Genomic DNA, 10,320 nt, shown 5'->3' with positions numbered 1-10,320 from the left:
CGCCGCTGCCTAGGCTATGATTCTCCTTAGGTGGCCGCTTTTGCGGTCGGGCTACGGAGGCCGGGTGGCCGGGTAAGTTCGCGTTTCTGTTAATAACTGTTCCTCCCACTTCGCTTCCCTCCAGTATTTGTTTAACTTACTTTCATGAAAACGGCTCGCGCTCCTCCGTGTGCACGCCATCATCACATGAGCTTGTGTCCCTGAAATTTCCAGCCCCTAGCAGGCTTTGTCTCGCCCTGGCGGCGCCCGCGGCCGTGTCCCGCGCGGGCCCTTGGTCGCCGGTCCGCTATCAGTGTCTTGGGTTGGGCTCAAGGATTACCTCTCCCGGGAAGCCTTCCTGTGTCAACCACAGCCCGCTTGGACCCTCGCACACCTTTATTTTCTCAGCCCCTGGAAATCGGCTTCTGTTGGTCTCGTGTCCCTTAACCGCTTGCCCAGTGAAAATTAACTAGTTCTGGGGTGGGAGAGACGTCGTCAGACTGGTTTTTGAGAGGATGGTGACCGGGATGTGAGGATCATTTAAGGAGGGGTTGAAGAGAATAGACTGCTTATCTTGAAAAATAAACGCACGGGGGATGTAATAGCTTTTTTCGGTTGTCCTACAGACAAAACTCGGGCGGACGGCATAGCCGATTTTGCCGTAATGAAAGGAAACATCTTGCAAGGAACTATGAGACATCAGATTCCGAAGTTATCCAGGTCTAGATTCTTCCCCGCGTCCTCACTATGGCCTGGTGTCGTTAGGCCGGTTATTTGACCTCTCTAAAACTTAGCGGCCTTACTTGTAAAATAAAAATCGTAACAATATATATGAAGATACACACGTGAAGTGATTTTCACAGTGTAAACATTATTAATAAACATTAGGCTTTATTGCTAATGTCCAGAGTAGTTACAACTATCCCCATTTTGTGGATGAGGAAACTGAAATCCTGAAAAGTTAAATGACTTAAAATCATTCAACATTTTATTTATTGTACTCTTGTGGGCCAGACATTGTTCTACCTACTGGGGCTACAGCACAGAGAAGGTCAAAGAATATCAGTTACAGAATGTGTCCTTTTACTGAAGGGACTCAGGAGAAAGGCAAGTAACAGATACACAAGAATTTCAGATAACAATCAGTACAGTGTGATTGAAAGTCAAGAGGAGGGACACTAAAGAAAGGTCTATTTGAGCCTAGTCCTGGGTGATGATGAGGGGCGACCTACACAATGACAATTCTAAGTCATGCAAAGACGGGTAGGCAAGAAAGAGTTACTTACCACTGAAGAACAAACAGGAGGCCAGTGTATTCCTAGCATTGTGAGCAGGAGGAAAAGTGATAAGAAATGGGTCCGAGCAGGTATACAGGGTCAGGTAATAGAGCCTTTTAAGCCATGTCCAAGGTTTATATTTTTTTAATTTATTTTTAACTGGAGTATCAAGGGTTTGTATTTTATGCTAAAAATAATATGAAGCTTACAAGTGAAATCTGATTCACATTTTTAAAAAGATGCTGGTTTTGGAATGGAGAATGGACTAAGGGGAAGGGAGCAAAAAAAAAAAAAAAATAGAACAGTTAGGAGGCAATTGCAGTAGTCCAGGTGAGTGATGATGGTCACCTTGAAAGAGTAATTGATTAACTTGTGGTCACAGGGCCAGAAAATTACAAACCAAAAAGAAAAAAAAAAACAAAAAATATTTTATGACTTCTACTTTGTCACAAAAATTTCAAGATTCTTTGATTCTGAAAATTTATTGTGTTATGAGAATATTTGCCAGTTTCTTTTCATCTGTGTCTGCCTTAGTTCTTATACTAGATTGTCATCTCTTTTAAGTTGAAACGTGTCATATTTTAAATTCCTTACAGCATAGACTCAAACCCCATGCAAATGTTAATGTCACTGAAACAAAGCATTCCCTTTGACCATTCTTTTTTTCCAGGCAACCCTTCAATGTATCAACAGGTAGCAGCATAAATTTGTCAATAATAATGTCTTTGTTTTGGATTTTTGTTTATAATTAGTTGCAAATGAAATTACTCTTTTCAAGGTACAGTAATCTTGATAGCAGTAGAACAGTATTGACTGCAGTTCTTAATGAGCCTGAATATGCTTATGACACTGCATAAATCATTATGATAACTAATGCTAAGTGATGGTTTCTACCATGAATGAAATGGGGGCACCTCAAGCAAGGCTAGTGCAACCCTTTCCTGCAGGTAGAGATGTTTATTTCAAACCTAAAACATCAGGGACTGGACTGACATCTCAGACTTGGCACCTTTAATTTGTAACATCATTTTTTAGCAATAAATAATTGAATGTTATGAACCCTTTCTAATTACCTATGATCATGTCCAATTTTACATAGTAGGTAAAATAGTAGGTTGTTATTTTTCATACAAACCATTTGGGGGGGGGGGTGACAGTTGAGTGAAATAGATGAAGGTAGGAGAAGAAGGAAAAATGGAAAAAAAATGGTTTGATAGTCACAATGTTTTCTTATCTGATTATTGGTTTTTAGGCTTTCTGAAGATGCAAAAATTATAAAGATGTATTGTTTTTAAAATTTGGTTTGTAATTACATTTTATAGTATCTTTACTATGTGTTTAGTATGTGTACTGTGTTTAGTATGTTTTCCAATTAGTGCACAATAGTGGCATGAAGTTCTCTCAGTAAGTCTTAATATCCTAGTTTCTTATTTCCTGGCAGCTTCCTTTAAACAACGTTTGAAAGGCTACTCCATTTAAAAGGTCTTGAATAAGTTTATATGATTGACAGTTAAGGTGAAATGAAAACAAAAATCATTTATCAGTAAAAGGCATTTATTTTTGTCAAGTAGTGTTTTTCAAGATCAACACCAGCCTCATGGGTTTGTGAGCTGTGCAGTCAGTCACACAGGGCCTTGCTCTTAAACGGGCTCCTCACTTAGTTGGACCACGTACTTAGTTTAATGCTCTGCTGTCACTATCTTGAAATTGTTAATATATATATTTTTTTAACCAGGAGCTTAACATTTTCATTTTCTACTGTCCCCTTCCTCCAGATTGATTATATCTCAGATGACCTGACTGACATTTTGACATAATTCAGGCTAGGGTTCAATCAGCTTACCTAGAATAAGCAGAAGTTAAAGATAAAGAGATAAGGCAAAAAGCAAATGCAGGTCTTCAGAGAATATTCAGATTGTACGAAATAAGATCAAGCAAAAATTCATATTCCTTACAATGACCCGTAAGATTCTAAGGCCCTACCTGCTTCTCTGACTTCATTTGTCTCTCCCCATCCACCATGATACCGCCACACTCTTCTGTTGTGTAAACACTCCAAACTTTTTGCTGCCTTGATACCTGTTCTCTCCCTGGAATACTGGGTCCCTATTTTTCTCATGGCTCACCTATTATGTGGATCTTAGCTGGAATTTAAATTAACTCTCCTCTGTCTAGTCACTTATGATCTGTTACCTTTCATTATCTGAAACTAGCTCATGTTGTTTCCATTTCTATTATCTCCCAAAGAAACATGTATATGCCATAAAAGCAGAGGCCTTGGCTTGTTAGGCATACTGTCATAAGCACTTAGCACAAGGGGTACGTACGATTGCATTGCTTAGCAAGCAGAGGGCAGTCACTCTCAGGAAACTTGTGAGAGCAGTGAGCTGTTGGTCTAATGATCTCCTTTCAAGAAGCCTAGGACTGCTTCTGTGAAGCAATTATCTGTTGTTTCCCACTGGGTTGGGCTGTGGCTTCCCTGTAGATGGCTATCCTTCCAACTCCAAGACAAATGAGTTGCATTGCTGATAGGCTTCAATTCAGTCGCTTAGTCATGTCCGACTGTGATCCCATGGACTGCAGCACCCCAGGCTTCCTTGTCCATCAGCAGCTACCGGAGTTTACTCACACTCATGTCCATTGAGTCAATGGTGCCATCCAACTATCTCATCCTCTGTCGTCCCCTTCTCCTCCCGCCTTCAATCTTTACCAGCATCAGGGTCTTTTCAAATGAGTCAGCTCTTCGCATCAGGTGGCCAAAGTATTGGAGTTTCAGCTTCACCATCAGTCCTTCCAATGAATACCCAGGACTGATCTCCTTTAGGATGGACTGGTTTGATCTCCTTGCTCTCCAAGGGACTATCAAGAGTCTTCTCCAACACCACAGTTCAAAAGCATCAATTCTTCGGCGCTCAGCTTTCTTAATAGTCCAACTCTCACATCCATACATGACTACTGGGAAAACCATAGCTTTGACTAGGTGGACCTTTGTTGGCAAAGTAATGTCTCTGCTTTTAAATAAGCTGTATAGGTTGGTCATAACTTTGTTTCCAAGGAGTAAGTGTTTCTTAATTTCATGTCTGCAGTCACCACGTGCAGTGATTTTGGAGCCCCCAAAAATAAAGTCTGTCACTGTTTCCACGGTTTCCCCATCTATTTGCCATGAAGTGATGGGACCAGATGCCATGATCTTAGTTTTCTGAATGTTGAACTTTAAGCCAACTTTTTCACTCTCCTCTTTCACTTTCATCAAGAGGCTCTTTAGTTCTTCTTCACTTTCTGCCATAAGGGTGGTGTCACCTGCATATCTGAGGTTATTGATCTTTCTCCTGGCAATCTTGATTCCAGCTTGTGCTTCAGCCAGCCCGAGGTTCTCATGATGTACTCTGCATATAAGTTAAATAAGCAGGGTGACAACAGCCTTGACATACTCCTTTCCCGATTTGGAACCAGTCTGTTGTTCCATGTCCAGTTCTAATTGTTGCTTCTTGACCTGCATACAGATTTCTCAGGAGGCAGGTAAGGTGGTCTGGTATTCCCATCTCTTTCAGAATTTTCCATTTTGTTGTGATTCACACAGTCAAAGGCTTTGGCATAGTTAGTTAAGCAGAAATATATGTTTTTCTGGAACTCTCTTGCTTTTTCGATGGTCAAGCAGATGTTGGCAATTTGATCTCTGGTTCCTCTGCCTTTTCTGAATCCAGCTTGAACATCTGTAAGTTCATGGTTCATGTACTGTTGAAGCCTGGCTTGGAGAATTTTGAGCATCCTTTGCTAGCGTGTGAGATTAGTGCAATTGTGTGGTAGTTTGAACATTCTTTGGCATTGCCTTTCTTTGGGATTGGAATGAAAACTGACCTTTTCCAGTCCTGTGGCCACTGCTTAGTTTTCCAAATTTGTTGGCATATTGAGTGCAGCACTTTCACAGCATCATCTTTTAGGATGTGAAATAGCTCAACTGGAATTCCATCACCTCCACTAGCTTTGTTCTAGTGATGTTTCCTAAGGCCTACTTGACTTCACTTTCCAGAATGTCTGGCTCTAGGTGAGTGATCACACCATCGTGATTATCTGAGTTGTGAAGATCTTTTGTACAGTTCTTCTGTGTATTCTTGCCACCTCTTCTTAATATCTTCTGCTTCTGTTAGGTCCATACCATTTCTGTCCTTTATTGTGCCCATCTTTGCATGAAAAGTTCCCTTGGTATCTCTAATTTTCTTGAAGAGATCTCTAGTCTTTCCCATTCTCTTGCTTTTCACTGTATCTTTGCGTTGATCACTGAGGAAGCCTTTCTTATCTCTCCTTACTAATCTTTGGAACTCGACATTCAAATGGGTGCTTAGATTCTTGAAAATCTTAGAAAAGAATGCTCCACCTAGGGGAATATTGCCTTTGGGTAGAAAATAAAAGAGATAGTAAAATGACCCTTTAACCAATCAGTTGTATCTTGATTTCCTGAAACTTTTCTGCCATTTTAAAAAGATCAGTTAGTCTAGCCCAGGAGAGGGAGTCCTTCCTCCTTTCTACCAGTGTTCTTAAAGAACCTTGTTGTTGTTCAGTGGCTAAGTCATGTCCAACTCTTTGTGACCCCATGAACTGCAGCATGCCAGGCTTCCCTGTCTTTCACCATCTCACGGAGTTTGGTCAAACTCATGTCCATGGCCGGAGAAGGCAATGCCAACACACTCCATTACTCTGCCTGGAGAATCCCAGGGACGGGGGCGCCTGGTGGGCGGCCATCTTTGGGGTCGCACAGAGTCAGACATGACTGAAGCGACTTAGCAGCAGCAGCAGCATGTCCATTGAGTTGGTGATTCTCTGTCTCTCCTTTCTCCTCCTGACCTCAATCTTTCCCTGCATCAGGGTCTTTTCCACCAAGTTGGCTCTTCACATCAGGTATCCAAAGTATTGGAGCTTCAGCATCAGTCCTTCCAATGAATATTCAGGGTTGATTTCCTTTAGGATTGATTGCTTTGCTCTCCATGCTGTCCAAGGGACTCTTAAGAATCTTCTCCAGCCCCACAATACAAAAGCATCAGTTCTTTCTGGTCCAACTCTCACATCCACGCATAACTGCTGGAAAAAACGTAGCTTTGACTAGATGGAGTTTTGTCAGCAAAGTGATGTCTCTGCTTTTTAACATGCTGTCCAGGTTTGTCATAGCTTTCCTTCCAAGGAGCAAGCTAATTTCATGGCTGCAGTCACCATCCACAGTGATTTTGGAGCCCAAGAAAGTAAGGTCTGTCACTATTTCCATTTTTTTCCCCACCTATTTGCCATTAAGTGATGAGACTGGATGCCATGTTCTTCATTTTTTGAATGTTGAGTTTTAAGTCGTCTTTTTCACTCTTCTCTTTGACTTTCATCAAGAGGCTCTTTAGTTCCCCTTCACTTTCTACCATTTGGGCGGTGTCATCTGCATATCTGAGGTTGTTGATTTTTCCTGGCAATCTTTTTTTTTGTTAAGTTATAATTGTTTATTTTTTATTATATTATGATGCTATTGTCATGAATCACACATTCTTTTTTTTCTAATTTTTTAATTAAAGGATAATTACTTTACACAATTTTGTGGTTTTCTGTCATATGTCAACAAGAATCAGCCAAAGGTACACCTATGTTCCCTCCCTCCTGGACCTCCCTTCCATCTCCCTCCCTATCCCAACCTTCAGCCTGTCACAGAGCCCCAGTTTGAGTTCCCTGAGTCATATGCCAAATTCCCATTGGCTGTTCATTTTACATATGATATTGTAAATTTCTCTGTTACTCTCTGCATACATTTCCCCTTCTGCCTCCTCTCCTTCCCCCATGTCCATAGGTCTTTCCTCTATGTCTGTTTCTCCTTTGCTGCCCTGAAAAAAAATTCATTAGTACCGTCTCTTCAGTTCAGTTCAGTTCAGTTCAGTCACTCATTCATGTCCAACCCCATGGACCATAGCACGCCAGGCTTCCCGGTCCATCACAAACTCCCGGAGTTTACTCACACTCATATCCATTGAGTCGGTGATGCCATCCAAACATCTCAACCTCTGTCATCCCAATCTCCTCCTGCCATCAATCTTTCCCAGCATCAGGGTCTTTTCCAATGAGTCAGCTCTTCGCATCAGGTGGCTAAAGTATTGGAGTTTCAGCTTCAACATCAGTCCTTCCAATGAACACTCAGGGCTGATCGCCTTTAGAAGGGACTGCTTGGAACTCCTTGCAGTCCAAGGGACTCCCAAGAGTCTTCTCCAGCACCACAGTTCAAAAGCATCAATTCTTCGGCTCTCAGCTTTCTTTATAGTCCAACTCTCACATCCATACATGACCACTGAAAAAACCATCGCCTTGACTAGACGGACCTTTGTTGTCAAAGTAATGGCTCTGCTTTTTAATATGCTATCTAGGTTGGTCATAGCTTTCCTTCCAAGCAGTATGCGTCTTTTAATTTCATGGCTGCAGTCACCACGTGCAGTGATTTTGGAGCCCCCCAAAATAAAGTCATCCACTGTTTCCCCATCTATTTGCCATAAAGTGATGGGACCAGATGCCATGATCTTAGTTTTCTGAATGTTGAGCTTTAAGCCAACTTTTACACTCTCCTCTTTCACGTTCATCTAGAGGCTCTTTAGTTCTTCTTTGTTTTCTGCCATAAACGTGTCATCTGCATATCTGAGGTTATTGATATTTCTCCTGGCAATCTTGATTCCAGCTTGTGCTTCATCCAGCCCAGTGTTTCTCATAATGTACTATGAATATAAGTTAAATAAGCAGGGTGACAATATACAGCCTTGACATACTCCTTTCCCCATTTGGAGGCAGTCTGTTGTTCCGTGTCTAGTTCTAACTGCTGCTTCCTGACCTGCATACAGGTTTCTCAAGAGGCAGGTCAGGTAGCCTGGTATTCCCATCTCTCAGAACTTTCCACAGTTTATTGTGATCCACACAGTCAAAAGATCTGGCATAGTCAATAAAGCAGAAATAAATGTTTTTCTGGAACTCTCTTGCTTTTTTGATGATCCAGCGGATGTTGGCAATTTGAGCTCTAATTCCTCTGCCTTTTCTGAATGCAGCTTGAACATCTGGAAGTTCACGGTTCATGTATTGCTGAAGCCTGGCTTGGAGAATTTTGAGCATTACTTTGCTATCGTGTGAGATTAGTGCAATTGTGTGGTAGTTTGAGCATTCTTTGGCATTACCTTTCTTTGATATTGGAATGAAAACTGACCTTTTCCAGTCCTGTGGCCACTGCTGAGTTTTCCAAATTTGTTGGCATATTGAGTGCAGCACTTTCACAGCATCATCTTTTAGGATTTGAAATAGCTCAACTGGAATTCCATCACCTCCACTAGCTTTGTTCTAGTGATGCTTCCTGAGGCCCACTTGACTTCACATCCCAGGATGTCACACCATCGTGATATCTGGGTCATGTAGATCTTTTTTGTACAGTTCTTCTGTGTATTCTTGCCACCTCTTCCTAATATCTTCTGCTTCTGTTAGGTCCATACCATTTCTGTCCTTTATTGTGCCCATCTTTGCATGAAATATTCCCTTGGTAACTCTAATTATCTTGAAGAGATCTCGAGTCTTTCCCATTCTATTATTTTCCTCTATTTCTTTGCATTGATTACTGAGGAAGGCTTTCTTATCTCTCCTTGCTATTCTTTGGAACTCTGCATTCAGATGGGTATATCTTTCCTTTTCTCCTTTGCTTTCTGCTTCTCTTCTTTCACAGCTATTTGTAAGGCCTCCTCAGACAGCCATTTTGCTTTTTTGCATTTCTTTTTCTTGGGGATGGTCTTGCTCCCTGTCTCCTGTACAATGTCACGATACTCCATGTATAGTTCATCAGGCACTGTATCAGATCTAGTCCCTTAAATCTATTTGTCACTTTCACTGTATAGTCATAAGGGATTTGATTTAGGTCATACCTGAATGGTCTAGTGGTTTTCCCCACTTTCTTCAATATAAGTCTGAATTTGGCAATATAAGTCTGAATTTGGCAATAAGTCTGAATCTGAGCCACAGTCAGCTCCTGGTCTTGTTTTTGCTAAATGTATAGAGCTTCTCCATCTTTGGCCATCTGTTTAGATTCCATATATATATGTGTCAGTATGCAATATTTCTCTTCCTCTTTCTGACTTACTTCACTCTGTTTAGTAGGCTCTAGGTTCATCCACCTCATTAGAATGGATCATTTTATGGTTGAGTAGTATTCCATTGTATATATGTACCACTACTTCTTTATCCTTTTATCTGTTGATGGGCATCTAGGTTGCTTCCATGTTCTAGCGATTGTAAATAGTGCTGAAATGTGATTGGGGTATATGTGTCGTTTTCAGTTTTGGTTTCCTCAGGGTGTATGCCTAGGACTGGGATTGCTGGGTCATATGGTGGTTTTCTTCCTAGCTTTTTAAGGAATCTCTGTACCATCTTCCATAGTTGCTGTATCAGTTTACATTCCCACCAGCCATGCAAGAGTGTTCCTTTTCTCCATACCTTCTCCAGCATTTATTGCTTGTAGTTTTTTTGATGATGGCATTCTGACGGGTGTGAGGTGGTATCCATTGTAGTTTTGATTTGCATTTCTCTAGTAATGAGTGATGTTGAGCTTCTTTTCTTGTCCTTGTTAGCCATCTGTATGTCTTCTTTGGAGAAATGTCTCTTCAGGTGCCTTTCCCACTTTTTGATTGGTTGTTTGCTTTTCTGGTATTGAGTTGTATGAGCTGCTTGTGTATTTTGGAAATTAATTCTTTGTCAGTTGTTTCCTTTGCTATTATTTTCTCCCATTCTGAGGGTTGTCTTTTCACCTTGTTTGTAGTTTCCTTTGCTGTGTAAAAGCTTTTAAGTTTAATTAGGTCCCAGTTGTTTCATTTTGTTTTTATTTCCATTACTCTAGGAGGTACATCATAGAAGTTTTCCTCTAAGAGTTTAATAGTTTCTGGTCTTACAATTAGGTCTTTAATCCATTTTGAGTTTATCTTTGTGTGTGGCATTAGGTAATATTCTAATTTCATTCTTTTGCATGTAAGTGTCCAGTTTTCCCAGCACAGCTTATTGAAGAGGCTATCTTGGCCCCATTGTA

The 10,320-nt window shown here is 41.0% G+C and overlaps 1 protein-coding gene across 26 annotated transcripts in view; it reads left to right on the top strand.

Annotated features, from left to right (window-relative positions):
* The first annotated feature begins 4 nt into the window (after window positions 1-4).
* Window positions 5-10,320, top strand: part of STXBP4 (syntaxin binding protein 4) — a 214,891-nt gene continuing 204,575 nt past the window's right edge. For 18 of the 26 annotated variants that reach the window (XR_014079965.1, XR_014079964.1, XR_014079960.1 and 15 more), the window contains exon 1: window positions 5-72. The gene's annotated coding sequence lies outside the window, so the exon portion shown is untranslated. Of the gene's footprint in view, window positions 73-188; window positions 1,087-10,320 lie in introns of those variants that run through there. The other 8 variants (XR_014079962.1, XM_081581678.1, XM_081581687.1 and 5 more) reach the window with 4 other exon arrangements.

Source organism: Giraffa tippelskirchi, chromosome 3 (genome assembly GCF_054371585.1).
Source record: "Giraffa tippelskirchi isolate mGirTip1 chromosome 3, T2T-mGirTip1v1.2.pri, whole genome shotgun sequence".
In the NCBI taxonomy this organism is placed as follows: domain Eukaryota; kingdom Metazoa; phylum Chordata; class Mammalia; order Artiodactyla; family Giraffidae; genus Giraffa; species Giraffa tippelskirchi.
Note: the sequence above shows the minus strand (reverse complement) of the source record. Positions and strands in the feature narration are given on the sequence as shown.